The sequence below is a fragment of the Dasypus novemcinctus genome, chromosome 11, assembly GCF_030445035.2.
Source record: "Dasypus novemcinctus isolate mDasNov1 chromosome 11, mDasNov1.1.hap2, whole genome shotgun sequence".
Classification (NCBI taxonomy): Eukaryota; Metazoa; Chordata; class Mammalia; order Cingulata; family Dasypodidae; genus Dasypus; species Dasypus novemcinctus.
In genome coordinates, this window is record NC_080683.1 from 113,121,678 (window position 1) to 113,133,633 (window position 11,956).

At 40.7% G+C, this 11,956-nt stretch overlaps 1 non-coding gene across 1 annotated transcript; it reads left to right on the forward strand.

Annotated features, from left to right (window-relative positions):
- The first annotated feature begins 8,826 nt into the window (after positions 1-8,826).
- On the forward strand, positions 8,827-8,932 carry LOC111761975 (U6 spliceosomal RNA). Its single transcript, XR_002795197.1, has one exon. It is a non-coding gene; the product is annotated as a U6 spliceosomal RNA (small nuclear RNA).
- The last annotated feature ends 3,024 nt before the right edge of the window (positions 8,933-11,956 follow it).

Sequence of the window (11,956 nt, forward strand, 5' to 3'; positions counted from 1 at the left end):
GAAACACTTGCATTATAAATGCTCTATAATGCTTACAAAGCTTTCTAAACAGGAACCTCATAAATAATCTTGCAAAATGTGTGCAAAAACACATCTAGTTACCCTCTAATACCATCTGAAGTGAGAGAGAAGGAATGTAGTGGTAGTAATTCTTGTAGTAATTCTGCCCAGAATGGTCAAGGGCACACTCAGTGCCAGGTTCATGATTCAGAAGGGCTTACAGAGTAAGATTTGAGGTCTACTGACAGTATGTCCCCCCAGAACATCTACCACTGGAGTGAACCATGGTGCTGGGAATTCCCATGAAGCCTTCATTTCATCAATATTCAAAAATGGGAAAATGCACATATCTGTTCTGAGTTGGGATTGGAAAAATGAATAATCTTAGCAATCTCTGATGGCTAATTGTATAAGTCAGCTATAGTATCTAGTTGTTTGGTCAAGTACTGGCCTAGATGTTCTGGTGGAAGTACTTTGAAGATGGGATTATCTTCAGTAATTACTTGGCTTTAAGTAAAGGAGATTACTCTGGATAATGTGAGTGGTCCTCCATCCAATTTCAAAGTTGGAGGCTTTGAAAGCAAGGAGCCAAGGGTTCCAGAAAGAAGGAATTCTACCTCAAGACTATACCCTCTGTTCTCTCCAAGGTTCCAGCCTGGTGGCTTCCCCTGGTGATTTACTGATTTCGGACTCAAGGCTGCAACATCGTTTTTACTGGAGTTTCCAGCCTGCCGACCTGCCCTATGAGTCTCAGACTTGCCTGTCCCACAACTGTTCTAGGCTTCGTCTGTGATCCAGTTGCATGATATAACAGTAGAGGAATGGTGTCGGAGAATCCCTATCATAAAGTGAATAAAGCAGTTATCTTCAGCAGCCCAGGTTGCCTCAGTTCACTTTAAGCACAAGGCTTGGCAACTGAGCAAGCTAGTGGTAGCCCATACTTCAGGACTGTTTTGTGTGTGTTTTTTTAAAGATTTATTTTTTATTTATTTTCTCCCCTCCCCCCCCCCCAGTTGTCTGCGCCCTGTGTCCATTCGCTGTGTGTTCTTCTGTGACCGCTTCTATCCTTATCAGCAGTACAGGCAATCTGTGTTTCTTTTTGTTGCGTCATCTTGTTGTGTCAGCTCTCCGTGTGTGAGGTGCCATTTCTGGGCAAGCTGCACTTTCTTTCACACTGGGTGGCTCTCCTTACGGGGCGCACTCCTTGCGCGTGGGGCTCCCCTACGCGGGGACACCCCTGCACAACAGGGCACTCCTTGTGTGCATCAGCACCGCGCATGGGTCAGCTCCACACGGGTCAAGGAGGCCCAGGGTTTGAACTGCGGACTTCGGGACTGTTTGACATCCTTTTAAAGGCAACTTCTCCAAATACACACACACACACACACACACACACACACCTTGGAACCTACTTAGGACAAAAGCCGTGGGACATTTTTGGACCTTCCATTGACATCAGAAATTTTGAATGGTCCAATCAAGCTATACTTCATGGGATATTGAATCAGACCTACCTAATATGAATTCTACCTCCTCGCATTTCTTAGCTGGGTTAACTGGAACAAGCTAAGTGACCTCCATGCAGATCCATTGGGAATTGCATTCTCCTTCCACCGCTAGTAAGTTCTATGTTCTTGGACAAGTTTATGCCTTCAAGTTTCCTGTTTCCCAGTCCATGAGGATTATTCTAAGTTACTCAAACTCCTGGTACAATCCTGTCAGTCATGCCTACCAATCCCAAAGCTAACATAATCCCTATTTGTCTGTCCGTTTAAGTTTATCCCCAATCTCTTTCACAGAAAGGTCTGAGGTAGTTCAAAATGTAAGAAAGCAGCTCCCTTCTCCAAGCCAGCATTTTCTGGGACTTCAAGCTCCTTTGTTTCCCTCCCTCCTGCTCTCTGGCCAGTGTCTTGTCTATATTCTCCCTATGTAAAGCTCCTCATCCAGGAACTTGAGAAAGAATGTATCTCTTTGGTTTTCATCAAGCGCTTCCATTTTACTGGCTCCTTTCCCTTTGTTATCAACTCTGAGGAACTCTCCCCACCCTCCTCCCTCAGTCGTAGAATTTTGTTAAATCTCATAATAAAAAGTCTACATAAAATGGAAATAGACTGCAGAAGTTTTTAACCTTTTTTGTTCCACAGACCCCTTTGCCAGTCAGGTGAAAATCACAGACCCCTTACTAAGCCCACATTATACTGTGTATTATTTAATAAATAAATCACATCCACACCAACACGTCCCCACAAGAAATTCAAGAATAATGGTTTCTTGAATTTTAGTTCAAGCTCGTGGACCCCTTATAAGAACCCCTGAAATAGAGGGAAACTATTTAACTATGATAAAAGCTGGTTACCACAACTTTAGCCTATGAAATAGTTAAATACTGAGGTGATTTTCACACACACACAAAAGAGAACTAAGTAAGAGATACCTGCCTTATTAGTCAGCAGACTGCTATGACAAATGCCATACAATGGATTGGCTTATACAAAATAATTTATTGGCCCACAGTATTAGAGGCCAGAAGTCCCAAATCAAGGCTCCAGTAAGGCCATGCTTTCTTGTGGGGCCAGAGGTGTTTAGGTGATGGCAGTCCTCCAACACATGGCCATACCTGTGGCTCTTCCAGGTGGTTTTCTCTCACTCAGTGCACCTGAATTTCCTCTGCCTATAAAGGCTTCCAATAATATGGTTTAAGGCCCACCCTGATTTAGTTGGTCCACATCTAAATGGGATCTTAGAAGATCCTATCCACAAATTAGTCCACACATTAACTGATCATTCATATTCAAGGGGTCCTGTTTACAAATGGATTCACATGCACAGGGATGCAGATTAAGATTAAGAACATGTCTTTTATTCTTAATTATGGGTACATAATTCAATTTACCCACAAACATGTTGAAAATGAACAAAAATAGAAAATATAAATTTATCAGTGGAACGAAACAAATTCCAGAAATAGATCCAAGTACGCATAGAATCTTGATATTTGCTAAATTTAAGCAAGAAGGACTTTGAGATGCTGGAATAGCATCATCATCGTCATCATCATCCCAATGAGAAGGGGAAGAGGAAGAGGAATGAGAAGGAGGAGGAGGAGGAGGAGAAGGAACAGAAGTGTGTTAGTCGAAGTTCCCCAAAAGAGATCTGAGATAACAAATTGGCTGCAGGTAGTTTATGCGGGATTTGGTCCCAGAAGCAAAGGTGAGGAAGTAGAATATGAGGCAGGGAAAGGGATAAAGGCAACCTAAAGATGCACATTTGACTTGCTGCTTTGGCTAGTGGACCCAATTCCCCTGGGACTAACTGGGAAAGTGTAGAATACTTCCCGGAATTGTCCCGCTGAAGGACGGGAAGAAAATGCGGCATTTACCCACCACCTCCTGTTCCCCATTGGTTGAAGATACCCCTGGAGCATAAAACTCCCCCACAGGCATGGATGGCACTGGCCTGCAGGAAGACCATAGAGCAAAAAGCATGATGCCCTGGGAGATGGACACTGCCAGTTAAAGTGACCCTGGAGTCCCTGGAACTGTGCAGTGCAGAGGCAGCTGAAGTCACAGGTGGGTGGGTCATGGGGATATGGATGTGGGAAACCCAAAACCATGATGTGCCTGGAAACACTGATCAGATCCATTTTCCTGGGCTGATTGGTAGGCCTAGAGAAATCATAGGAAAGGAATCTGGAAAGTAGATTTCTTTGGTGATATTGGTAATATTTCTTTCATATAATCCCATTATGGCATGGCTTGATTTTATGCAGTGAGTTACTTGGAGTCCTAAAGAATAATCCTGACAGCCCATAAGTGCCCACAATACAAGCAATAGATCTCATAATGGATCTTCCTTCCAAAGCTAATTTTAAAGGGGATTCCAGAGTTCTCATATTTTGTTTTGATAGGGGATATTTTTGGGAAAATATCTTCCAGCAACATGAAAAATCATTAATTTTCAACCTTGGATTCTTGACTTTCAGCTAAAATATAAGCATTCCTTAATCACGTTAGTGCAAGGAATCCCTGTTATAGTCTCAGGTAATTATGTGACTGGTGAGTCTGTTCTTCATTCAGCAGCCAAATGTGTGTCAGATTTTTAAAAAAAATCTAAGATGATTTAAGTGCATGTTGAAGAAAGGAGAAAACCGTTTCCCACAAAGTTCAGTTATCACAATCTCTCTGGAGAAAACATACATTATAAGAAAAGAAAAAAAAGGCAAAGTCTAGTGAGCACAAGACAGCCTAGTGTTAGAATATACTAGAAAATGCCAGCATATTAATATTTTCTAGAAAATAGTTGTCATTCCTATAGCAGTTGACATATTCAGCATAATCTGAATTATCTCCAATCATGACTAACATTTCTAAAAGGATTCTTATTCCCAGGCTTTCCTAATTTCATCACTTGAAATACTTGCCCTACTTTTCTGCATCTATTTAAAATGCCCTCTTCACTTTATTCTCTCAAGGAATTTTTCTAACTGCCACCAAAATGGTATCCTCTTCTGTAGCATAGATTGATATATATTACTCACTGGTCCATGAACCAAATGCAGTAACTTTTATATGCATATGTTTATTTAAGTGTATAAACACACATATATTCTCGTTCTGGGGGTGAATTCCTTACATAATTGTGCTATATGACCTTCTGTTCGATATTACACGAAATCAATTTTATGCCTCCATTTCATGTTATATAGTTTCTTTGCATTGCTTTAGATAGTAATTTAATTCTAATATAAGTTATTCTTTAAAATACAATAAGAAATTATCTTTTTCATATAATTTTAACTTGTCAAGCAGTATTGTACTTCTAGTTCATAAAAGCTAAATCTTGGTCATTGAAGGCTCTAAGATATTGGATTAATATCAGAAATAATACTAGTCTACTTTTCAAAGATCCAGGGTTTTTATTTTTTATAATAATGTGACATTTCCGATTAAAAATTATCTCTTCTCATACAAGATATTCAAAGTTCCATTGAAAATAAGCTGTCTGTGTATCCATCTCAAATAATAAAAGAACACTCAAAATAGTTTTAATTATGGATCCCAGCCCCGAATAAAAATTAAATTTCTAGAAGATAGTCATGATATAGAAAAATATACTACAACTGTCTTCAGACAGAAAAACACAATATACTGTGCATACCCCACAAACACTTATTTTTCATTGTCAGCACAAGCTAATCAGAATATTTTCCAATATTTAGAATTCAACATGACAGCCACAGGCTGGGGAGAGGGGGTAGGGGAGGGAAGGGCAGAACACAGGGCATTTATAGGGCAGTGAAACTATTCTGTGTGATGCCATAATGGTGGATAAATGACAGTACGCATTTGTCAAAACCTACAGAACTGTACAACACAAAGAGTGAACCCTAATGTAAACAGTGGACTTCAGCTACTAATAATGTATATCACTTCTAAAGAATGTACCACACTAATGCAGGATGTCAATAATAAGGAAAACTATGTGTATGTTGCGAGTGCTATCTGGAGTGCTCTGTATTTTCTGGGAAATTTATCTGTAAACCTGAAAGTGCTCCAAAGATAAAGTTTATTCTTTAAAGAATTCATTAGGGCACTATATTGTGCTTTGGGGTTAGAATGTATTGCTGTGTTGAATCAAAGAACGCTTTCCATGAAAAAGCATTACCCTCTCGTTGGGTGTTTTCTGGGGGGTGTTGGAGGTGGGGTGAAGGTTGTGTTTTCTGGCCAGAGGCGCCTTGAGGGTTGAGGCTCTCATTCTTCCAGATACCATAGTGCTGACTGCTAAAGGACCCCAACCGAGTGCCTTATGGGTACTGCCCTTTGCAGAGGGACTGCTCGCCCAAGGTTACATCGGCCGCCTGAGGGCTCTCCACTCTAATGGGGTCAAGGCAGTGCAAAGGGCCAAACCCTTGCGATGATTCAGGACAACTCGGAAGGTTCACCCCAACTCCGAATGTGGGACTGAAGCCTCTGTTGCTACTGCATCCAGTCCAACTCTTCCCTCTGCCAGCCCTGCTCCCTACCCCCGCAGGCATTTTTCCCAAGCGTGCTCTCCAATGAGCCTCCTGCTGGCACATCTCTGCCTCAGCGTTTATTTCCTGGGGGCCCAGAAGGCCACAATACCTGTAATATTCTCCAAATAGTATTATTCATCCTTTCCATCTCTTTTGTGCCTCACATTTGAAAATAACATTCTGAGATACATTTGATACCAAATTGTCACAGGAGAAAAAGGAAATTGAACCACAGGAAAATTTAAGTCACTGAATTTATCAGATTTATTGACATTTTTCCTTTTAGTAAAAATAACTAAAATTTAATCAACACAAGCATAATAAATCAATACAACATAGCTATATTAGTCTAATTATAAAACTAAAGTTGGGATTTTTTGTTAATGGGAATTTCAATTATTTGGTTCACTTAGTAGTTCATTTCACTCAAAGCTTTCAAGCTATTTATATGCAAAGACATGTCAAAATATTTAATCTGCAAGCATCATAGAGGTAAGAATTGAAGGTTATGTGATCATATCATTTCTTAGGAGAAGCAGAGTTGAATTACCAGAAGAATTATTTTTTTTAATTTTTATAAAATGCAGTTACCTTTCTAGGCATTAAGTGCAGCTTTTGACTGTTGAAGTATTTCATCTATTGGTGATACTAGTGGCTTTGTCAGGAATACTGTGCACATGGACACTAACACAGCAATGCCTCATTTGTTTTCAGTATAACATGTTGAGAGATGTGTGCTAGAGAGCATCTGCAGGTACTGCACATCCATCCCTACCTTCTTCCCTGCGTTCCATGTTTGGAAGACTACAGACTTTATTTCTGCAGTCCTCTTGCAAGTGGGGAGCTGATGTCATGTTCTAGATGTGGTTTAGGTTCTGCCAAGGAGAGGTGCTCCCATAAAATTTGGAAAGTGGAAGGGGGAGCAGGTCATCTTTCGGCAGCCAGCCTGGCTGGCCACAAGCTCTGAGAGGCTGGGGTTAGCTCTCTGGCCCACTATAAACCATGTCTACATTTGCCAGGGCTGCTCCAACAAATACCACAGACCTAATAAACAACAGGAATTTATTGTCTCACAGTTTGGAGGTAAGAAGCCCAAAATCAAGTGTCCAGGACCTTGCTTTCTCTGAAGTCTGTCATGTTCTGGTCATGTCTTGCTGGCAATCTATAAGATATCTCTCCCTCCATCACATGGCCATTTCTCTCCTGTCTGTCTCCTACTACCACTGTACCCAAACTTCCTCTGCTTATAAGGACACCATCATATTGGATTAAGGCTCATCTTGATTCAATTTAGTTGCATCTTCAAAGATCCTATTTACAAATGGGTTCACACCTGTATAATGGGGGGTTAGGAGTTGAACATAACATATCTTTCTTGGGGCCATACATCAGTCCATATCAACCAGTTTGGGAGGTGTGGGGACATCATGGCAGCCCTGTCCTGACCCCTGAGTTGCAGCTGAAGTTATGTGACCTTGAAAGCAAATATCCATGTGTAGCTCCCCGCCTTCTGCTCCTCCAGCCTTTCCAGTGATTTTGGAAACACCTAATTTCCTGCATTGAAATCTTATATGCTTGAAATGCCTACACCAGTTTCTTACTCCTTACTGAATCTTGACTGAAATAATATTTTCCAACCAAAATACAAATATATCCACCCTGGTTTTACTTACTGTGGGCACTCCTGTTAGCATAAATGAATGCATAAATGCATACGAAACAATTTATACCCCTTCTTTAATGTGAGAAGGCATTTCCTCCACGTCAAATCACTTTTGGGGGAGATTATAACCTGATACATATATATATATTAGAGTCCTGAGATCCTCTGATTGTGCCCCAAGATAACTCTGTCCATTGGATGAGGCCTTTATGACACAAATAGACCTACCTGAGCTTGTCATACTGGAGTCTCTCCCCAGGGAGAGAATGTGGAGTTTCTTTGGAGCTCTGCAAAGAGAGACAAGCCAATGGGTCCTAGCAAATCTGTCCCCTAAAACCTCTAGCACGGAAGGAAAGATGGTGCCCAAAGTGCTAGATATCTCTGTAGTTTGAGATGAAAAGCCCTCATCTGGGGCACCATCATTCCTTCTGTAGGTGCCATGCCTGACCTGCCAGGAGAGCATAGGATCATGCAAATGACCCATCAATTGTAGAATGAAGGTGAGTAGCACTCACACACCAGGTTTGTATCAGTGATAATGAAATCAAGGAGGCTTTCAAAAGATCTATTTAAAATAAAATAGAGTAGATTCTCCATCATCCCTATAACACCCACTTTCTCCTAGGTGCATTTCCCTAAACTGGAATAGGAGAGAAAAGAACTGATGTCTGTTTTATCAGCGACACAAGCCATCCCATGATAGCATATTATAGAGTGGATGCCAAAGATGAATGTGTAATAGTTGGGGGAAAAGTTTAAAATTGCTATTGCAGAACTTAAAAGAAAAATATCCGAGTCAAAAGGATCTGGATTTGAATAAATCCCAGCTCCTCCATTTTCACCCTGTCTTTGCATAAGCTGGTCATGCTTGCTGAGTTCTGGTTTCACCATCTGTAACCTGAAGAGAATGTTCAGGTGGAACATGAGCTCCAAGATGGCAAGGACTTTCCTGCTTTGTTCTCAACTGTATCCCTACAATTAAGCCCTTAACCCAACACAGGGTAGGTTGTCTATAAGTATTTGTTCAGAGAATGACTTCATATCTACCAGTATGGTAGGTAAGGACTGGAGAAAATATAAGTAGAGCACATGAAGCCTAGAAAGCCCTCAAGTGGTGACTACTATGAATATAATATTAAGAAGCCTCCTCGTGCTCTCTCAGCAGCACACATTCTAAACTTGGAATGATACAGAGAAGATGAGCATGGCCCCTGTGCAAGGAGAGCATGCAAATTTGTGAGGCATTCCATAGTTTGGGGGGGAGTGATGAAAAGTTTTTTTAATGAATGGTGGTGATGGTAGCACCACATCGTGAACATAATTAACAACACTGAATTATAAGTTTGAATGTGGTTAAAACAGGAAATTTTAGGGTGTATATAAGGTACTAGAAAAAATTTTAAAAATAAACAACATAGAGCTATATAACAAAGAGAACCCTAATGCATACTATGGACTACAGTTAATAATACAACTTTACTAACATTCCTTCATCAGTTGTAACAAAGGTACACACTAAGGCAAGGTGTTAATAATGGGGGGTGGTATATGGGAACTCCGTATTGTCTGTGTGATTCCTCTGTAAACATATGACTTCTTTAATAAAAAATTATACTAATAAAAATATGTAAAACAAATTCAAATAAAATATTAGAAAGCTGAATCCATAAATAAATCTATCTTCATATAAAAAAGAAAGGCTCCCCACCTTGGGTCTTCTCTTCCTCTTTATTCCTGGATGATCCTGGGGAGGTTCTGATGAATGCGCATCACCTCATGATGCCGTGCTCACCACTGCCCAACTCCAGCCATCCAGAGCCTCATCTTGAGCCACCTGATAGAAACGAGCACAGATTGCTAAGACTCAGCCCCTCCTCCCAGACAACCTGAACCCTGCCCCTTCTGAGATTGGTGCCCATTTGATATGGCGAGTGTCTTTGAACTCAGACCATTCTCAGAACCTCCAACAAGGGGAGATGTTGGCAAGGGTAGTCCCTGCCTTGTAGATGAACAAAGCCCATGGTGAGGTCTGGGTACAGCATAGGTGGTAGCCGCGTGGGTGGGGGTGCAGCCTTGACTTTATAAAGGCAAAGAAGACTACACTAAAGAATTCCAGGACTGAGTCTCAATCCAACAGTCCAAGACCTGAACACCTCTGCCCCATCTCCTCCTCCTGGTGGGGACTTTAGTCAGAGGGAGGGGACACACAAGAGGCCCTGACTCCAAGAGGTCCTTAAAGTGAAGGACTGCAGGGAAGGCTGCAGATGCAGGTCCTCTTCTCAGATAGTTGCGAGCAGTTAGGGTCTTGCTTCACGAGGAATTAGGGTCTTGCTTTGAGATCCTAAATCTGCTACAAGTAAAGATGCCTGCTTGCTCTTCCTTACCGAGGGAACTCGAACTGCTCTCAGGATTTCTCCCTGACCCACTGCTGGCCTCTTCTTGTTCTGAATTTGACATAACCTTCTATCACCCACTTGGTCCACTCAAGCGGTATTATTAATTGCTCAAATATCATTGTTTCTTCACGTGGGCAGGAAAGTGAATGGGTTAGAAAGGGAATGCAGGTGAGAGCTCTGTCTGATAGGTCTGCTATTATTAGAGGGGCCCTGCCTCTCGTTGTCACTGAGAGGCTGTTTTATATCCCCAGAGGTCACTGGGAATGTAGCTGAACTCTCCTGGAACTACTCCCATCTTTAAATCTTGCTGCTGCAGGTGGGTGGAAGTCTGGAAATTTTATAACTGCCCTTTAGCAGGAAGTCGCTGAGTAAGAGCAAAGTTGGAAAGAGAAGATGATACAATAAAGACTGCAAAAGAAAGTCCTCTCCAACTTGTATTTCAAAAGAACTTCCCTTGTCTTGTACTGTTTATTTGCTGTGCTTGAAATGATAAAACATAATACCAAATCAGAGGCACAGGACGGCAAGCAACCAATTTTTCTAAACTTGCAGAATTGACTAAATCGTTTTAGAATAGTTTTACTTAAAGTTTTCAAAACTCTTAGAACTTTTCTTTCATTTGCCTTGCTCTGTTATTATTTTGCATTGCACTTTAATTGTTGAAAAGTCCATTATTCATGGTTTCAGGTTTTATTTGGTAGAATACTAGGATCACAGCTGATTAGTGATAGTTTATAAAATAAGCTTCTTAGAAGTTCAGCAGTCTTATATTGTGTGACATTGAAATTCTAAATAGTGTTTTTGATGTTCTCTCAGGACTAGTAGTGGAATCACAACTGACTTCACCAAAGGTGAGAAAAGTGGCCAAAACCAACATTAGAAAAATGCTTGTTTCCCATTGGTCACTACTAATTTCATAATCTAAATGAATTTTGCCAAATCCATTTTAGAAGATTACAACAATTTTGTTAGATAAACAAGTTTTCTAAAATACATAGATACAGTTTTATTTTGATGATCATATTTTTTATTCACCATCAAAAGATACAGGTAAAAACATCTTAAGGGAAAAACAGCAAACACTAACATACACTGTCAATTCTATGGTAATGCACTTTCTGACATCCCCTACCACTAATTCTATGAACTATAATTACTTACCAAATTGCTTGTGACTTTACGACAGCATTATAGCAGGGGGCCAGAATTACTGGGAGGATAGGGCTGCCAGTCCATAAAAAAGAAAATTGAAGTCCATATAAGTGAAATGCAGAAAGCAACTGGATTTTATTTGTTTCACTGTGTTGAAGTGGGTTTTTTGAGAGGAATAAAATATATGACCCAACTGCTTTTAAGAAAGGCAATTCCAACATCCCAATCAGGAAATAAAATAGTGAAAACAAATTTTAACTTCATGATATAGTTAAGCAAGTCAGAGAAGAGGGAGAACTAGTACAGGAGGGAGACCACACACAGTCACACAGAAAGAGATAAAGACGGGGCCGCGGGAGGCAGAGGATGCAGTGTGAAGCCAGAAACAGGAGAGCAGGGCTGATTTTCACAGGCTCTCCTCACTTCTTATTTTTTTAGCCAGATTTTAATAAAGTCTATCTAATTCCAGTAATTTTCATGAGAAAGAATGCTCTCCAACTCTGCTAATTCTCTCACTTGGGAACCGTCAATCCAAAAACTGAAGTTAAAACTTCCACTTGACAAAAAGCAGTGCTATTTACTTCAAGCCCCGGGATGGCTTTTAAGCAGAAAATGAAAGAAGGCTGTTTACTAGGGTTCCACGTGTCTTCTCGGAAAGAACGTCATTGAGAACCAAAGCCCTGAGAAAAAAAGCTGAGAGAGAAAAAGGTCTCCGTGATCGCAAGCAGGCCA